At 49.0% G+C, this 19520-nt stretch overlaps 1 long non-coding RNA gene across 1 annotated transcript in view; it reads right to left on the minus strand.

Annotated features, from left to right (window-relative positions):
• LOC139358086 (uncharacterized) overlaps nt 1-19314 on the minus strand; it is a 31928-nt gene extending 12614 nt beyond the window's left edge. Inside the window, exons 1-2 of the long non-coding RNA XR_011612342.1 lie at nt 18066-19314; nt 1388-1439 (exon numbers count right to left, since the gene is read on the minus strand). This is a non-coding gene — a long non-coding RNA (uncharacterized lncRNA). The remainder of the gene's footprint in view (nt 1-1387; nt 1440-18065) is intronic.
• Nucleotides 19315-19520: the final 206 nt, after the last annotated feature.

A 19520-nucleotide genomic window follows, 5' to 3' on the forward strand; every position in this document is an offset into this window, starting at 1 on the left:
GGCTGCAAAGCCTCTGCTCCTGCTCTCATGGAGAAGTGGAGCCAGTTCCCAGTCCCATGAATCTGGGCTAGTTCCATTGACTTTTCCAGGGGACGTACCAGGAGAGACGCACATTGGAGGCTCACTCACAGAAGCCTGGCAGCTTCTACCTCCTCTCTTGCAACCTTCTCCCTCTGGGAGAAAGTCCACAGACCCCAAGACAATTGAGATGGAGACACGTGTGGGTGCTCTGGTCAATGGCCCCTGCCAAGCTCAGCCTCTTGGCCACCCCCATAGAGGCCCCAGCATGGGAGTGAATCTGTCTTAGACTTCCCCGAACAACCCATGTGCCAGATGTGGTATCACAAGTAACCTCCATCAGCTCTGTGGGGCAGGGAACAACTGTTCAAATTCCTGATCCGCACAATTAGGTGATACAATAAAACGATGGTTGTTCCCAGTGTCTACATGGGGGTAGTGTGTATGCAGCAACATCATCAGGACCTGAGTCTCTGTTTCACCTTCAGTCCCCTCTATGAGCTCATTCCACGTCTCCAGCAGCACCAACCTGTCACAGCAGTGACACGGCACGGTCGTGGGCTCTCTGTGCTGCATCCTGGTGCATGCAACCTGGTCAAAGCAACGCTACCTGGTTTTGACAGTAGTGACATATCTGCGTGCAAATGCACTTTCACACACACCTCAATACATGCAGGACTCATGCTTGGGTTAATGTGCTTGGACAAAGAGGCATTATTAGCACAGACAAGCATTTAACTGATTTTTAAAATTTTCAGTGAATACCTACTGAGGCTTTAATAGATCCCAGGTACTGTTTCTGGGATGCCAGTGATGGAAAACTGCTTTCCACTCAAGGAGATCGTCTGTCTTCATTATAGGAACCACATGTGGATGCCTGGAAACCTGATCTCGCTCAGCTTGGTCCTAAGAGTGTGAGATTCTGACAGCAGAAATGCATCGTCAGTCCCATGGGCGATGGAGCCAGTGACTGATACTCTACCACTCTGGTTCTGATGGAAATAAAGAGAACAGCTGGCCCTGCTCCTGCTTGCATCACCAACTGTGGACACCTGAGCCAGCCTCAGTGTTTTCAGGTAGAAGCAGGCACAGCCTCCCCAGTGTGGGCTTCTCCCTGGGGGCTGGAGGACCACACGGGGAATGCGTATGATCACACGCATAGTGCACCACATGCTGTGAGCAAAATCAACTCCTCACAGCCATGCTTGTTAGAACCTGTAACATCAACCACATACACAGTCCCTCAGAGGGAGCCCCAGAATGCAGTGTCCTCAAGCTGCGCGTGTGGTCCCCACCACTCCACAGGGCCCAGTGGCCCACAAGGCATGCCTTGGAATGCTGTGCTGGACACGGATGGGGCGTCACTCACCTTCTCTGTGCTTCTGTGTCCTCGTCCTCTGTATTAGTTCATTCTCGCACGGCTATAAGGAAATACCCGAGACTAGGTAATTGATAAAGGGAGGTTGAATTGGTTCATAGTTCCACAGGCTGCACCAGAAGCATGGGCAGGCCTCAGGAAGCTTTCAGTCATGGCGGAAGGCGAGGGGCAAGCGAGCAGGAGGAAGCAAGGGTGGGGGCAGGGGTTACACAGTTTTAAACAACCAGATCTCGTGAGCACTCACTATCACAAGAAGCATCCCCATGATCCAGTCCCTCCTACCAGGTCCCACCTTCTATATTGGGGATTGCAAAGGGATTTGGGTGGAGAGACAGATCCAAACCATGCCATCCTCCAAACAAGAGAGTTGAACTAGAAGCCCCAAGGCGCCCCTGACCCCGTTGCCAACCATCTGTGATGATCACTGTGGACATGGTCAGGGTTTTCCCTCGAGCTACAACAGGCACCTTCAGAGGTGTCTCATCACCGCCCCAGCAGCACGCACGGTCTGCAGCGCTCATTTCACACGGTGGTTCTCCTCCAGTGTTGAGAAGGATTCTGAGGCTATGTTCAGACGCAGCCTGTGGTGAGTTCATGGTGGCTGCCCAAGAGGAAGGAAGTGGTGGCGACTTACATGTTGATGCTTTGCCAACCCAGGTTTAAAGGAAGTCCGGTGGGGAGAGGACTGCATGTAACGTAGATGGACTGACAGAGAAGGGACAGCTAAACTCTCCTTATCAGGGGCAGGGTCTGCACCCCACTGCTAGCCAACTTCTGAGGCTGAAAAGCAGCTGGTCCTCCTCAGTCACTCCGTGCTGAGAGGACGAAAGGCCAAGGTGACCCAGCCTGTGACCGGACCTGAGCTCCAGCCAGGTCAGAGTGTGTGCTTGGACGCAGCAGCCAGCCCTCCGGATGACTCCGCACTCAGGGCCTGGAAAGCCTCCTACCGAAGCCTCTTGCTGAAGGCAGTGGAGGGCAGCATCACTTTCACTCCAGGGGCTTTAGGGAAACGCATCCAGTGGTGTGTGTGCCCGCACAGGCAGGGCCCGCCTGACCCCGCGGGAGATCCCAGTTCCAAGACATCTTCGCAGTCATCACTCCCTCTGAGGGGTGTTGGGGGCCTTGTGCACAGCAGGGTAGTTCTAGGAGGGCTGGGTGAGGCTTTGGAATGTGAAGAACAAATGCGTGCTTTTAAAAAGAAGTTTCGATCAAGCTGGGCAGGCTCCCAGCCGTGGACCCTCCCTGTTGTGGCGCTGCAGCCGAATGGACAGACAGGGCAGAGCAGGCCTGAGCTCCCGCAGCAGTGCCTGGCGTGGCTGGCTACTTACTCTTGCTGCCAAGGCCCACCTGACCTATACAGGGACAGCCCCTGCCCTCCTCGCCTTCCAAGACCATCTGTTTTACAGCTTTATTCTCATCAGGTCCCCGCCGCTGCGAGGCACCAGGCACTGGGAGCCGAGGGCGGGAGGACTGGGGCTCTGACCTCCGGGAGCTCAAGGTCTCATCGACAACTGACAGTGAGTTGGCACACCAGAGCCTCAGGCCAAGCTCGGCGTGCGCAGGCTCTGCCGGATTGTGAAGTGGCAGAGAGGAAGACCCAGTCACTTGGCAGGTCAGGGGATATTGCAGAGGGTGTAGATTAAACCGGGCTGCAAGGAAACAGGAATTTGCCAGAAAGGGAGCTGGAGGAAGAGTTCTGCACAGAAGACGTGGCCCCTGCAAAGCCATGGAGCTATGGGGTGTCAGGCTGCAGGAAGCGCAGGCAGCGCCATGGTCTGGAGCAGGAGTCCTTGAGTAGGAGGAAGCTGGAAGGTCACTGGAAACAAGGTCTAGGCTGGGAGGAGGGATCGGCTGGGTCAGCCACACGGCCAGAGTGGAGGGGACCTGTCGGGATGGGAGGGGAAGACAGAAGTGCCTAGGGTCTGTCGGTGAGGGGACGAGAAAGAGGCAGGTGTCCAGAGAGGGAAGGTGTGCGGGCACCTGCAGGGGGCTAGCCAGTGGCATACAGACCACAGAGGCTGGCAGGAGACAGAGGCACGAAACCAGCTCTGAGGCTCCTGGGGAGGGCTCTCCAGCTAGGCTGGAGAAAGGGTAATGAGGCGGGGGGGCGCCAAGGAGGATCTTGGAAGGAGCAGTTGCAGCAGAAGGATGGAAATCAGGGTCGGAGGCCTCTGTTGAAGCCCAGGAAGGAACTGCGAGAAAGGAGTGGGCATCACAGCCAGTGGCGTCACAGGGCAAGGCAAGGGGAGCAGGAAACACAGCCCTGGGATCCAGTCCCTCAGAGGCCAGCAGTGTCCTAGCGACAAGGGATTCAGCAGGGTGAAGAGAGCTGCCCCGAAAATCCCACACCCTCACAATGTACATGAAAACAGATGCCAGTTGGGTTAAATATATCAATACGCTTTAAAAACTATCAACTTAATAGAAACATGTGGAAGGAGATGTCATAACCTTGGCACAGGACAACCCCCCCAAGCAAAACATGAAAATCCAGAAGCTCTCAGAATATTGCTACCTGGAAACACATAAAGCCGAAACATGTGTGTAGGGCGAAAGAGAACACAGAGTTTTAAAACAAACAATAAAGTGGGAGGAAATATTTAAGCCCCCCATGACAAAACTAAGGGTTATGGTCCATCATACATCAAAAGCCTTTACAAATTAGTAAAAGAAAAAGACAAACCAATAAAAACACTGGCAAAGCAAAACTTTGCCAAACATTGCCAAACTTTGCAAAACTTTGCAAAACAAAGACAAACTTTGGTGACAGCAAGAGTTTCCCAACTTCCCTGGCAGGGGACAGACCCACCAGTCTGGCGAAGGAGACAGGGCATCAGGTGACAAGAACCCCTGCAGAGCTGAGGCAGACTGAGCACGTTGACTCCTGTGCCCCTCCCTTCCCTGCGTCAGCTGCCCTGAGTCCAAGGGCAGGGCTTTAGACAGAGTAAGCTAGAAAATACAACCTAATCGTGTTAGCTCATTCGATCATGGAGTCTGTCTACTGTAAGAGTTAGCATTCATTTGGGTTGAATTAAGTTGGGTTAAATGTATGAGGATTAAAGCAACTTTGAACTACTGTACTACTTCTGACCCATCCTCAATATTTTTAAAATATTGCTAGCATCCAGCATTGGAGAAGGCATGAGGAAAGAGGCCTTCCAGTAACTCTGTCGGTGGAAGTATACATTCGTACAATGTTGTTGGAGAATAGCTTGGCAACAACCACAGAACATTTAAAATACATACCTAGCAATTCTACTTCTAAGAATCTGTTCTACAAACGTATTGCTGGTGATGTAAATATATATGTATATATTTCTACTGATTTCTCTATATATTTATGTATATTTCATTGCAGCACTCTTTGTATAAGCAAAAAAAAGTTCAAACAACTTAAATAGCCACCAAAAAGGCGTGAAGTTAATAAAAGAGGACTCATTCTAAGGAATATAATGGAACTGACAAAATCAGTGGGAAAAAAAAATCTCTATGTGTTAACATGGAGGACGTCCATAATTTATCACATGAGGAGCCAAATACTGATTGAGCATCCTAAATCTGAAAATCCAAAGTGCTCCACAATCCAAAACTTTTTGAGTGCTGACATGATGCTCAAAGGAAATGCTCATTGGAGCATTTTGGATTTTGGATTTTCAGATTAGGAATGCTCAACCACTGAGTATAATGTCAATATTCCAAAATCCAAAAGAATTCAAAATCTGAAATACTTCTGGTCCCAAGCATTTCATATAAGGGATACTCAACCTGTAGCAGGATATTTATATTGTGATTCGAAATATGGGTTTTATTCAAAACACACTATGTGACTGCAAGATAGATTATAAGCAGTTATTTTGTATGTATACATGAACCCCCCCCCGCCCCCGCCGACCACACACACACACAGATACACACACATAATTTAAAAATACCTGGAGGATAAATCAGAACACCTGAGGGAGAATAATCCAGTAAGACAGGGATAAATTGGGACTTTCTCTTTGATTTTATTTTTCTGCATTATATTACTTTTGTAATACAAAAGAAAAAATAAGAAGAAGGTAGTTAATAAAATGGAATAAGACAGTGCATGTAAAAACTGGGTGTGAGAAGAGAAAGAGCAGGTGGCCCATGTACCTGTGGACCTTCCAGGTTAACTGGAAAATCTCACATACGTATGCATACATTCATTTTTCGTTTCTAAAAGATGTTCTGTCATTTTTATCAATTCTTAAGAGCGATCCACCAGGTACAGGGCTCACACCTGTAATCCCAGCACTTTGGGAGGCTGAGGGGGGCGGATCACAAGGTCAGGAGTTCAAACCAGCCTGGTGAAACACCATCTCTACTAAAATTACAAAAATTAGCTGGGTGTGGTGGCACATGCCAGTAGTCCCAGCTACTCTGGAGGCTGAGGCAGAAGAATTGCTTGAACCCAGGAGGTGGAGGTTGCAGTGAGCCAAGATCCTGCCATTGCACTCCAGCCTGGGCGACAGTGCCAGACTGTGTCCAAAAAAAAAAAAAAAAAAAAAGAGGTCCAAAAAAGTTAGAAGCACTGATGTATACTATGTTTTCGAGAAGTTTGACCATAAAGGAAAACAGACATGGGACCCCCTTGAAGGGAAAAGCATGTCAGGAGGGTACCTGTAAATTTGGGATAAACACCATACTAGATGAGGCTGCAGATCTTTCAGAATCTTCTGAAAGATTCTGTGTGAATCTAAACCAAGGAAAATGTGGACACTTTCGTAAGCAATCAGTCAAGTTTTCTAGCAGCAAATTTACTCATTGAGCTTTGCACCTTACTGAAAGTTTGTCTGAGTATGAAATTCTAGGATGCATGTCTTTTCCCCTCAGGGTGTGGAAGGCATCCTTCCACTGGTGTTCGATTCCCATGGCTGTTGAGCAGGAGTCTGAGGTCAAGTTCATCTTAAATCCTTTGCATAGAATCTATTCTCTCTCACTGTCTCTCAGTCTCTCTCTCTCTCTCTCTCTCTCTCTCTCTCTCCCTTCGTTCTTTTTTCCCACTCCTCCACAACACGCCTTTAATATCTTCTCATTATCCCTGGAGTCCTGAGTTTCATGATGATATGCATTGATGTGGGGGGGTTTTGTCCGCCATTGTGCCAAGCACTTCATGGTTCTTCCAGCCTAAAAAATTCCCCTCCTTCCATTTTGATAAATGTCTGTAATGATTTCCTCTCTCTCTGTTTTCTATTTCTGGAACTCCTCTTTCGTCAGATGTATCTTCTTGATTAGTCCTTGAATTTTCTTCTTGTATGTCTCTTTGGTTTTCTGTTCCATTTTCTGGAAGATTTCCTCAACACCGTTTCCCAAACTCCTATTGAGTTTTTTACCTCTGCCACATTTTTTTTTTTATTTTCTAAGAGCTCTTTCACATACCCTAAAAGTTCTCTTTTTAACATCTCACCATTGGCTATTTCTTGCATTGTCTTTGAGTTGTCTTTGTTTTTCTAATGCATTGTACTTCTTTCCCTGAGTTCCTTTTTTCTGTTTGTTGCTGTTTCGTCTGTTTGTGTGTTTGTGTCTTCCCAACAGAGGTCTTCCCCAGCTGCCTAGGTGTCTAGGGCCATCTCTTTCACTAATTAAGGCCCCAGTCGGCTGGCTGGAAGCTCAGTGAGGATGAGTGGAGCTTGTCATAGGATCACTTCACTGTAGGTTTATCAGGTGGGTACCTGGTGGTCTTATGTCAATTAATAGGTCATTTTTCTTTGGTTTCTCAGTTTCACCAAAGAAGAATCCTTTGACATTCTGGGTAACGGGCATAATCCTGGTGGCAACGTTCCCAAAACCGAGTGGAGGGCTGAGTGGGAGGGGTCTGACTATTCAAAAAGCAGGTTTTCACTTAATTCATCTGCTCTCCATCTGGGTTCTGTGTCCTCAACTCTGACCGGAATCTCCAAGTTCAGAGCCTCCCTGGTCAGTGTCTCCAAGGAGTAACTTTCCTGCCTTCTACAGGGTGGCTGTGCCACATCCTGGCCTTTGGTGCTTCTGATTGCAAGTCTCCTGGGGTTCTGTGTGACCGTTGTTGCAGTTGTAAAACATGGTTCCACAGTTCTCTGCTACTCTTTTGTTGAGAGGTAGGAGTCTATGGACCCTTCAATCTGGCAGGCTTGTGACTGCTTCAAACAACTGATTATGGTTAAAAGAAGGGCAATGTGGCATCTGCAACTAAGTCAAAAAAGGCCAAGCGGCTGTCACCTAGAGACTTGGAATGTTCCCACTGTGCACTTAGCCACCATGCTGTGAGGAAGCCCTGCCACATAAGAGGCCACGTGGAGGTGCTCCGTTGACAGCTCCAGCTGAGTCCAGCTTTTGAGTATTCCCAGCCAGGGCTCTTGACACAGTGGATCAGACATAAGGTAGCCCTGCTCTGCTCTGTCTGAATTCCTGACCCACAGAATCTGTGGGGATGACAAAATGACCTTTGTGTACTCTCATTTGGGTTAGTTTGTTGTGCACCAACAGTAACTGGAACAACCATAGCTTTTCTTTTTTGTTATACCAGTACCTCTCTCTCTCTCTCACACACACACACACACACACACACACACACACACAAACTTGCTGGTACATAGGTTTTAGTTAATACCTGCGTATTAACTAAATACACAGGTATTAACTAAGCTAAGCCATGTATTTTCTGTTTTCCAAAATTGTGTTGACATGTCTGATCTGCTGGTATCCACATCCCTTTGGATTGATATCTTTTTCTATTCATTTACTATAATTTTGTGATGATTCAGAGGGAATGCAGAAAAACACACATGATCAATGTGCCAATTTTAACCAGAAATTGCAGCAAAGCTTTCCTTAGTGCTTCTAAATGAGTAAACCCAGAGCCAAATTAAAATCACTTCAGGTAAACTGAGGCAGTAACTTGGGAAACAGGTGTGCCCCACGGTCGCCCTCAGCCACAGCAAAATCACTGCCATATCTGTACAGTCATTCTGAGCCCAGGCAGGCTTCACCTTCCATTGCTTCTTGTACATGTACAATATCAAGAACAAAGGGGGAAGCTTCCTGCATTGATCTCCACGATGCTTAGAGCTCACCACTAATTTAAAATAAAAGCTTGATCCAAAATGAGGCAAGAAATCTCCCCAAAGAAAAAATATCTCTCAGTGGAAGGTAGCTGAATGTCCTGTGAGTTGGGCTGGGTCTTACTGTAGTGGGGGGATGGCTGGGTTCCCATAGAAACACAGGCTTGACATTGGAAACAGTGAGGTCCCCTCAGCCACTGGAGCAGTCACAGTGCAACCCTCACTCCCCCAAGGAGTGTGTGGCATTGACAGTGACTTCACCACAAATGGTAAATCTGGTCGACTGACTTTAATTGTGAGCTCCAGCTAGGAACAGGTGGAGTCTCAGGTTTAATACTACTTAGATCAGTAACTTTAGATTTAAAAACATCGTTTCAAGGTCACAGGCTGCATCCATAAACCTGGCAGCCCTATCAGATACTTCTCTGTTGTGTGTGAATCAGCAGGACCTGTCACGGTTCCTGGAAAAACAACTCCAAACACACTGCCCCGCCTCCCCCATAGTTTCATGAACTTGGAGAGAAAGCCTGACCACGGTGATTTTCAGTACATGCAGTGGTACCCAGAGCAGAGAACTGCTACCATTTCCTAAACGACTGGCTCAAGCACCATTTGGTTTTGTAAGAAGAAAGAGAACGAACAAAGAGTCCAACCAGGGACTCAGGCTCCCAGGCTCTAGGTTGTGGCAGCCACTCCCATGCTGTGTACCCTCCCCAGGGCAGGCTGCCCTCCCTGGGCCTTCCAGGCCTAGACTAGTGCTTGTCGACCTGGGGTGGTACTGCCTCATCTGCCCTGTCTGGCCTTGTCTCAGTGACTGAGGGCTTCTCCCAGGAGTCAGTGCCTGGGAGCCAGGGCTGCTGACTGGCCTGCAGGAGGCAGCCTGTCCTCCACCACAGGGTGTCCTTCCCAAGAATACACACCATGCACTACCAAAGGGCAGGTGTCCCATCTCCAGTTCTGTACGCTTACAGTGCGATCAATGCAGAGTAGAGACATGAGTGGGCGACCCTAAGGGGCCCCATGACTCTGAGATCACCCAGTGTTTCACTGTGAACATTTCCAATCTCTAGAAAAGCGGAAAGAATTGCACCCTCAACCCCACGGTGTGCATGCACCATGAACATTTTGCCATACCTGCTTTCTCTCAAATCTGTCCACCCACTCATCAGTCCATCGTGCTATGTACCTACTTCAAAGACAAGGGCAGGCACCCGGACCTTTGCCCTAAGCACATGGGCGTAAGTGTCATGAACTCAGCTCGAGGTTTGTTTAATTTTTTTTTTTTTTTTTTTTTGGTAACATGTGGGTAGTGCAGCAGGAACACGTGCTCCTCCGTTCCTAGACAGAGAAGGGAAACATCCGGCCAGACTCATTTTGGAAGGAGTGATTAGCTCACCATACAAAGAACTTTGTTAAAAGTTCACTTCAAGGAGATGGCTGCGGGCACTGGGTCCCACACAGCAAGGAAAGTAGCCCCCCAGTGCTGACTCTCCCAAAACTCTCCCTCCAGCTCTCAGCAGCCCCACTCCACTACCCAGACAGAGTTTACACCAGCAACCGCACTCACAAAGGTACAGCATGAAGGACCCACAGCACAGACAAGGGGGGCCCAGCGATGGAAAGTGGGGCCTCCCGGGTACTTCTATCAGGGAGTCTCCACCAGCAAGAGTTCTGTTCCCAGCCCTGTATTTGCACAGGACGGTCCATCCTGCTCTTGCCTCACACCCAAGCTCTGCCTTGGTGTGTCCCCGACTAGACGCCTTCTCAGACTCAGGGCTATGACAGCTCACTTCCCCGTGACTAGAATTGAGTCTCCTGGTTTCTCTCACGTGTGGGGACAGTTTGCTCGCTTCTTCCAAACAGACAGCCTTGCTCTCCGTGTTACCATATCCCATGAAAGCAGACACTGAGCTGGAGGCCACCCAGAGCCCTGAACTCGGTGCCTTCCTTTTCCTTAGAGGAAGCTCCAAAGCCCCCAACCCTGCAGCCACTCCATGTTTCACAGCCTGCAACAGCAGCAGTGGCCCCAGGCTTGCATCGCAAACACAGAGTCACAAATTCCCAAGCAAAAGGCATTTGTCAGACCACCTCCTTACACAAGAGATGGATGAGCTTCCAGGAGCTGAGCCACCCAGGAAAAGAAAACACTGTGGGGCATGCAGCTCCGTCTGTCATGGGCTGGGTCTGGGGTGGGCGGCTCTCTCCTCAGTGCCCTCTCCTCCTGACTTCCTATGTCTCTTCCTTCCCTCATCCGAGAACTGCCCACCTGATGTTTATACCCCTAATGACAGATAGAAGCCTCAGCCTCCCAACAGGACAAGGCTTTAACAAAGGAGATGATTCCAGGTCACAGCCATGAGAGCCATGGACCAAGCCGGGCCTCAGCCCACTCTCCCTGTGCTTGGCTGCTGTGGAGTCATGGGGTTACCAACTGTGAAGGGCTGCTTGGAGAGGGGGACCCCATCTCTCAACTGGAGGAATATCACAGAATTCGGGCTACGTTTTAAAGCCACAACCCACCACACGTGTCCCTGAAATCAGTCCATGTGGGTGCGCACCCCAGTGACGTCTCAGGACCTTTGCTCTGGGGCGTCTTGCCTAGGCAGTGAGGTTTTGCATTTCTGCTCAGTTTAACTCAGGTTTTATGACTCCCACATCTTGGGAGGAGACAGGGAGGAGGAAAAGTTGGGGCAACACAACCTCTCTAGCATCATCACCACTACCCCCGCCTCCCAAACCTCAGAAAAACAAGTCTATCCACCAGAAAGAGTAAAGCGTTCCCCCACAGGCAAATCTGCCCCACAAATGCGGAAGGCGCTAATAAACATGATCATAAACTTGGAATCCACAATCCACAACATGTCAAAGGATTTGGAAGAAAACCTTAACTCCTGTGAACTACATTAAATTCTAATCTCCAAGACATTCAGAATGAAAATGCAGCTTGCTACAGCTGGGCTTCCGCTCTGTCCTTTGCAGACTCAAACATCCTCGGCATGGTGTTTGTGCAATAAAAACTTTAAGTCGAAGCCTGTACACTGAACAGATAGAAGGACATGACCAAGATTCTTCTGGTAGTTCAAAATAAATACATATGCATGCTTTTGGACTCCATCCATAGGGGATTTTAGCCCTATTTTTCAAAGAGCCTTGTAATCTACTCATGAAAATTGGGTGTTTGTAGCCACTAAATGTAGTAAAATCCATCCAAGGGTAGGCAGGTACAAATGTGTTGACCACAGCACATAGCCAGGTCTACAATGAAGGAAAATGTAATAACCTATGGAAGTAATTGAGCCTATCAATGTCTCCGTTTAAAACTACCTCTTTGACATGAAGATCCATAATAAAGTTATTTAAGGAGTCAAAAATCTACTTGGTATGTTCTAATAAGGAACACATGAGTTTCTAAAAACTTATTCCAGTCCTTGTGTACCATGCGGCATTTTGCATGTTTCTCTTCCTATATTTTTTCAGTAAAGCATGGTGGTTGTTGGCTGTCCATGAAAGCCACCTGTGACGTGTGGAGTTGAACATGGAGGATGTTCATGGGTTGTCTGATTCTGAGCAGGCTCATGCAGCCTGGAGGTGAAAGTACCTGGAGTTACATTTTTATGCATGGGGGAGGGACAATTTAGTACCTTTTTGGAAATACACACACAAAATATTCAATGATATGTGATATGGTTTGACTGTGTCCCCACCCAAATCTCATCATGAATTGTAGCTCCCATAATTCCCAAGTGTCATGAGAGGGACATTGAATCATAGGAGGTAATTAAATCATGGGGGCAGGTCTTTCCCGTGCTATTCTTGTGACGGTGAATAAGTCTCATGAGATCTGATGGTTTTATTAAGGGGAGTTTCCCTGCACATGCTTTCTTGCCTGCTGCTATGTAAGATGTGACTTTGCTCCTCATTCACTTTCTGCCATGATTGTGAGGCCTCTCCAACCATGTGGAACTGTGAGTTAATTAAATCACTTTCCTTTATAAATTACCCAGTCTTGAGTATGTCTTTATTAGTAGTGTGAGAACAGACTAACACAATATGCTTGTGTTCACCTCAAGTTTGCAAATTTAACACTAATGTGGAATTTCATTTTGACCTAGGCTCTTTCCCAGTGTGATAGGATTTTTGTCTGCAATTCTGAACAACCAGAGTTTCCAAGAACACAGTCAACTAAAGGACATTATTATATAAAACTTTCTGACTCATTTATTCTTTTCCTACTAAATATGATTATTTATGAAAACAATTAGGCATAACTGTTAAGATGACACCACTCTGACCATCAGATGCGTCTACAGGATAGATTTGAAGAAAGGTAAACACAAGGAAAACAAGTTCCTGTTCTCTTGGTCCCTCCAGGGCAGTGCTGGCATCAATAACTCTTGATGACTTTATTCTTCTGTAAACGAATAAGAAGATGCTAAGAGCTAGGAAATCTCCATTTTTTCTATTTAGAGTGCTGTATTAGTCCATTTTGGCTGCTATTACAAAATACCATAGACTAGGTGGTTCTTAAACAATAGAAATGTATTTCTCACAGCTCTGGAGGCTGGGAAGTCCCACAGCAAGGCACTGATAGATTCAGTGACTGGTGAAGGCCCTTTCCTCACAGATGATGACTTCTCTCTGTGTCTTCACATGGTAGAGTGGGCAAGGCAGTGCTGTGGCCTCTTTCACAAGGGCACTAATCCCATGCATAAGGGCTTCATCCCCCATGACTTCATCACTTCCGAAATGCCCTACCTTCTAACACCATCACTTTGGGAGTTAGAATTTCATCATATGAATTTTAGGGGGGGGGCACCATCAGACCATAGCAATGTTTGACCTCAGCACTTTCTTCTTCCATCATCTTGTGAAAACAAAAGGAAAGAAAAGCAGAGCACCATGCTGCCCTAAGTAAAGACACATTTATCTCTCACTTATTCATTCCGTAAACATCCTTGTGCCCATTAACAGCTAGACTCTGCAAAGACAAGGAGCACTAACAAGTGTCCCTGTCCCCAAGGTGTTTGTAGGTATATTAGCCAAGATGAGTTAACACCTATGAAAACCACTCTTAACTCTCAGTAACCTAATAAGCTATAAGTTCGTTTATCCCTTTGTCCCAGTCTACCATAGGTTGGGGGAAATAGTACTCCACACAAACCTTCAGAGACTCAGGCTTTCCCTCCTCAGTGGCCCTGTCACCACCATGGCCTCGGAGGTCTCCAGGCCCTCTTTGTCTGTCTAGCAAATGAGAGGAGAGAACGTGAAGGAGACACAGAGAATTTAAAAAGCTGCCACATCCGCCCACATCCCCTGTGCAGGACTCCATCCCAGAGCCACGATGGCCTGCAGCAGGAGCTGGAAGTGTGGTACCCATGAGGAAGAGGGTAAAGAGTGAACACACGCTCTGGTACTATGGATGAACACACACTCACCATGGTCTAGTCACCCCAATCAGGAAATAGAAGTCCCTTTTCCACCTGCACTTAGCACCAAACTCCTTTCTGCCCAGAGATGAGCAAGCAACTGGAAGTTTGCATCCAACATTTACATTCTTTTCTTGGAACTCCAAATCCAAGAACATCCTTCCATTTCAACCCCTTCGTTTTCTTCTGACAATTTCCTTTAACAAGCACAAGTGTTCCTTTCTAACACATTTAACCAGAGCAGAGCAAGGTTTAAAGTAGAAATATAAAATTCTCTGCTGAGAATTATTGTTTTTTAGTCTAGTGAACCTAATCATTTAGTAATTGAAGCTCTCCATAGCAAATGTGTAATCTCCTGTAGATCAAGTGAAAATATTTAAAATTATTTTCCAAATGTCCAGGCAACCCTGTGGGTCTCAGTCCCCTTCTTCTTATTTACAGAGCTTTCTGGTTGGAAGGGGAAAGAAAGAAACAAGAAGTCCAGGTGCTCAGGTATGCTGAACGGTAGGTGAAGAGCCATGTTTTTTGTCTCAGTTTTACTTCCAGTTATATCAGAGCCAGGACAGCCACATTCAAAAACCTTAGAAGTTCAGCCAGGCCAACATGGTGAAACCCCATCTCTACTAAAAATACAAAAATTAACCAGACGTGGTAGTGCCGCCTGTAATCCCAGCTACTCGGGAGGCTGATGCGGGAGAACTGCTTGAACCCGGGAGGTGGAGGTTGCAGTGGGCTATGATGAAGCCACTGCACTCCAGCCTGGGTGACAGAGTAAGACTTGGTCTCAGAAGAAAACAAAACAAGAAAAAACCCTTAGAAGTTGATACCTAAATAGTCAATGGGCACAACAGAAATGTTATTCATAAATTAAAGCGTGAGGCTTGGCAATTGAGCTAGCAAGTTTCTGTCTGCCTATAATCTAAAATCCAGTAAGGCAATAATGATTTCTTCTTATTGCCATGGACCTGTTCAGGGCATCATACTAAGTAAAAAAAAAAAAAAAAAAAAAAAAAAATATTCAGTGGCTGAAGACAACAACAATGGTTTATCATCTCTATGGTTTCTGCGGGTCTTGGCTCACTCAGGCATTTCTGGCTGGAATCCCGGAGGGCTGGGCTGTGGTCCCTCATCCTGGGTGTCGGCCACTCCTCAGGGCTGCTTGAGTGTCCTCACAATATGTCAGCTGGTTTCCCACAGAGTGAGCAAACCAAGAGAGTGCGGGCCAGGCGCCGTCTGTGATCTGTATCACCTGTTATGACACAGCTTCGAGTCACATAAAGTGACCTCCATCAGAGTCTACTGAGGGAAGCAGGTCTTAGGGAAGGGGACAGAGAGCTCACCTCCCAGAGGAGGGGTGTCAAGCCATACTGCAAGTAAAGCCGATGAGAGAGTTTTTAGGTTGATGTGACTGCCTTTTGAAAATGCAATCTTTTTTAGGGCCTAGCATGCAAACCTTGGCTTCTAAAACTAACCCTGAGATCATTTGATCTAGCTAAACCCACACAGCCAGGAAGTGAGGGAGGGGTGAGGAGAACAGAGGCTGTGGACTCCGGAGCCCCTTCCCCAGCACTCTGAGAGGTCTCCACCAAGGAGGAGATTTTGCTTTTTGTTTGGAGACAGAGTCTTACTCTATCGCCTGGGCTGGAGTACGATAGCACAATCATGGCTCACGGCAGTCTCGGCTTCCTGTGGCTCAAACGATTTTCCCACCTCAGCCTTTTGAGTAGATGAACTACAGGCATGTGCCACCACGCCTGGCTAATTTTTTTTTTTTTTTTTTTTTTTTTTTTTTTGTAGAGGCACGGTCCCACTATGTTGCCCAGGCTGGTCTTAAACTGAGCTCATGTGAGCCTCCCACCTCAGCTTCCCAAAATGCTGGAATTACAAGCATGAGCCATAGTGCCTGGCCAAGATATGATTTAATACAGCACTCTTGCTGGATACTCAATGTTAGCCCTCACTGAGCAGGTGGTGGACAATCCCAGCCCTATCAGAGTAACAAGAAAGGAGATAAACTGTGAAAGGCTTCAGGGCAAGGCTGTTATCTGTAGCATCAATAACAATGATAAATCCTGACCTGGCCTGAACTCCTCCCAGGACCCACCAAACCAAACGCCCTCCATCCCACATGCAGCTGGGTCAAACACCTGATGCATAATGCTGGATGCCCTTCTGGGTGCCATTAAAGGAAGAGAAAAAATTAACTGTGAGAGTTTTAGAGACCTAAAAATGTGCAGGGCGGAAGCTGCAAAATGGCAGCCCAGCGCCGACTGGATGCAAGTATGACTTTCCATGGGCCCACAGGCAGCTCTGAGGTCCTAGGCCTGGCTGGTCTGCAACTGTGGAACAGTAAGATTCAGGGTTCCAGGAGTGTGATGGCCAAGAACCCACGCCACCCCTGCCCCAGGCAAAGGACTCAGCTTTCAGCTGCGAGAACTCCACAGAAGCCTATATAGGGTCTTGGAAGACAGCAGGGATCTGCCAACAGAGTCCTGTCTCTGTCTTCGCCTCCCTCTCACTCCTCTCTCTGCTGCTTCACTAGACTTTGAAAAATATCATGGACGGAGCCATTGGGTCTAGGGCCAAGAAAGGGGCTAAAAACCTCCAACCTGGGTAACTATCATTAACACTAAGATCGTGAAAGTCAAGATAAGCCCTCTGCTCTCTGATCCCCACCCCACCACGAGATTTGCAGGGCAAGTCTGGGAGGGAAAAGAACCAAGTCCTGATAAACGTAAATTGACAGGCGCTCCTGTTCACAATCTGTTCTAGATGCAATTCCACGTGGCTCCCCCAAGACAAAGATGTTCCCCTTTGATGGTTCTGCTGTCTTGGGGAGAGGCTCAGGCACATTCTGACTGGCCAGTTCTTGCTCCCTAAAATAGCCTGTGGACTGTGCCCTCCTTGGGGTCAGGGAGGCAGGACAAACAGCTCCTCTCCAGCCCACCCTCATGCTCCCGCTCTGTTCTCCTCACTGACCTGGCCACAGGCTCTCCCACCCCAAAGGAACCCACAGTATCTCCGGAGCTCTGCCCTGAGCAGCCCCATGCTAGGGAGGAGGGCTGGGAAACAGGCCCTCACCACCAGAGCATGCAACACAGCCTGTGAGATGGTGACAGTGGGTCTGGCTTTTTCGTACAAGTTGACCAGGGCTTATGCTCCTGCAATGCCAGGTCAGAAGCACAGCCACCAAGTTCTCCTCCAAAAGCTTGACTCCTTTGGAACTCACTTCCCGCGGGGGCCAGAGCAGAGTGTACCCCTACCCCGAGTCCTGGCACAGGGACACGGCCATATAACCTGGAGACTCTTCCTGCTACAGCCAGGAAGTCACCTCCTGCCACCAGGAGCCGGGGCTGGAGTGGGCTGGGCTGCCTGCCCGGGTCACACCAGGAGTGGTGTGGCTAGGACCGAAGAGGGACTCTCAGGCCTGTCTGGAGCACCTTGGGCGTGGAGTCATAGGGGAGGGTCTAGACAGTGGCTATTAATTGCTTCTCCTTCCGCAGCTGCAGAAACTTCCTCCCCAGTCTGAGTTGGGCAGGGCCCACTTGGTCTGCCTTCAAATCCCTTTCCTGCTGGTCAAAGGCAACCCCTCTGACTCTGCCAGAGAGGGCTGGAAATCCAGCTGCCCACAACATATCCTGCCATGGCCTCACAGAGAGGACATGGGACTCGGGGAGGCTGAACAGGAAAGGCAGAAAGGGGATCCCATCCACCAGGACAGCAGATTCGGTGCCTTGCATGATGGCAGCTGACTGTGGTGGGTGCCGCCATTTCAGGAACCCCCAATGGGCCTTTGGTGCCTCCCAGGAGCCCAAGGTGGCAGTGACTGCACACAGCCAGCTAGGAACGTGTCTGTCCGTGATGTGGTCCCCACTGGGCAGGAATCTGGGGCTGAGGCACAGTCTCTGCTCCTCTGTGCAGGGGTGGGACTGCCTGATAGGTGTGTTTTCCCACTGCCCCCACTCCCGCCAACAGCCCAGAGAGGGGAAGTCAGACATCCCTCATCCGCCACAGATGGCAGTAGCCAGAAGACAGGGGCCCTGGGGCCACCAGAAGCAAAAGTCCACCGGTGGGCCCTTGGTTATGATGAGGATCGAGTGGAGCGCATCTTACCAGTGTGTCCCAGAGACCCAAGCTCCTCCCCAGATAACACGCAGACTGAGCGCCCACTTCACCTACCCCAGCTTCTGCTCAAGGCCTCCAATCTTGGGCTCTTGGGGTTGGGAGGCTGCATCCTCTGTGGTGGGGGGCCCAGGCTTGGGTCTCACAGGTGCTCCAGACCCATCCTCCTTCCCCCCAGAGCCAGGATGAGGATCAAAAAAGCCAGGAAAGCCAGGATAGCAGGAACAGGGAAGCCACTGGGAGGAGGAAGGAAAGACAGAGGGGCGGAGACCAGCAGCTGCTCTTTGAATGAAGAGAAAGCATTTCAGGCAGCCAAACAGAATGTCAGCAAACCTCAGAAGCAATTCGCTCCCCCACGCCCAGCCTTATGGGGTTCCCACTGGTGCACCAGGCGCAGGCCAGGCCGACCCGGAACATTCAGTACAAATGCTGGGCTGCCAGCTTGTCCCTAAAATAAGACTCCAGCTGTTGGCCACAGAACTGCTTGGAAAGTAGAGCTCCCTGGGACAGGAAAGGAGCCCTGCAGGGCAGAGAAGCAAAGCTGGGGGAAGCGAGGCCTGCTTCCATGTGGCTGAGGCTGGATGCGAGAGCTGTGTGACTGCTGCCAAGAGCTGCTGGGGTGGGGCCCCAGGGGAGCTGCCGACGCTGGAGCCATCCTGCCATTCTCACAACGGTTTCTTCTGAAATCGACATCCTTCTTTTTCTGCACTTTGACCCCCACCTGGTCTTGGCAAGGGTCCTTGGGCCACACAGGGCAGGCTAGCATAGGGGTCCTTTTCCCCATTCTTCAACATCCTGGCCCTTGAAGAAGTGAAGCTGGGGCCCCAGGAGCCACACTGCAGGGACCAGTCCCTAAGCAGGCAGGCAGGCTAATTCACGTGGGCTGCAGAGGAAGGCGAGGGAGGCAAGGAGCAGGCCCAGATTCCTCAGCAGGGCTGAAAATACCCGTTAGTGACGACGCTGCCGCAGGGAGAACCAAGCTCACACTTCCGGGCGAGTGTGAGTGCAGGGCTATTAAATGACACGAGACGCTTTGAAACGAAAAACAACTTAAGACTTCCTCCTCTGTGTCACCATCCATGTACAGAGGAAGTAAGACACTAGCAGGTCCTCCAAGAGGGTGTCCGCCTGTACATCATTCCTCCACCCCACACTATTGGGTGAATATGTAACAAGCGCACTTCTTGCTCTCATCAATGAAACAATGAATATTTGTGAGTCTTTCCTACAAGGCCAGCACTGTCCTAAGCACTTTCTCTGCATTTCCTTCTTTAAACCACATGGTAACCCTAAGAGGTAAGCACTGTTATTATCCTCGCTGTGCAGATGAAGAAACTGAGGCAGGGAGAAGTAACATAGCTTGTACCAGGCCAGGCAGCTGGTGATAGGGGCCTGGCTGGAGACTGTGTCCTCTGCCTTGCCCATGTTACCCCAGGTGGTGGCAGCTGCTCAGAGCCGTCCACACCGTGCACACTTGCCAGTTCATTCTATGGAGCCCACACTTCTCCACAA

The sequence above is a fragment of the Macaca nemestrina genome, chromosome 14 (assembly GCF_043159975.1).
Source record: "Macaca nemestrina isolate mMacNem1 chromosome 14, mMacNem.hap1, whole genome shotgun sequence".
Taxonomy (NCBI): Eukaryota; Metazoa; Chordata; class Mammalia; order Primates; family Cercopithecidae; genus Macaca; species Macaca nemestrina.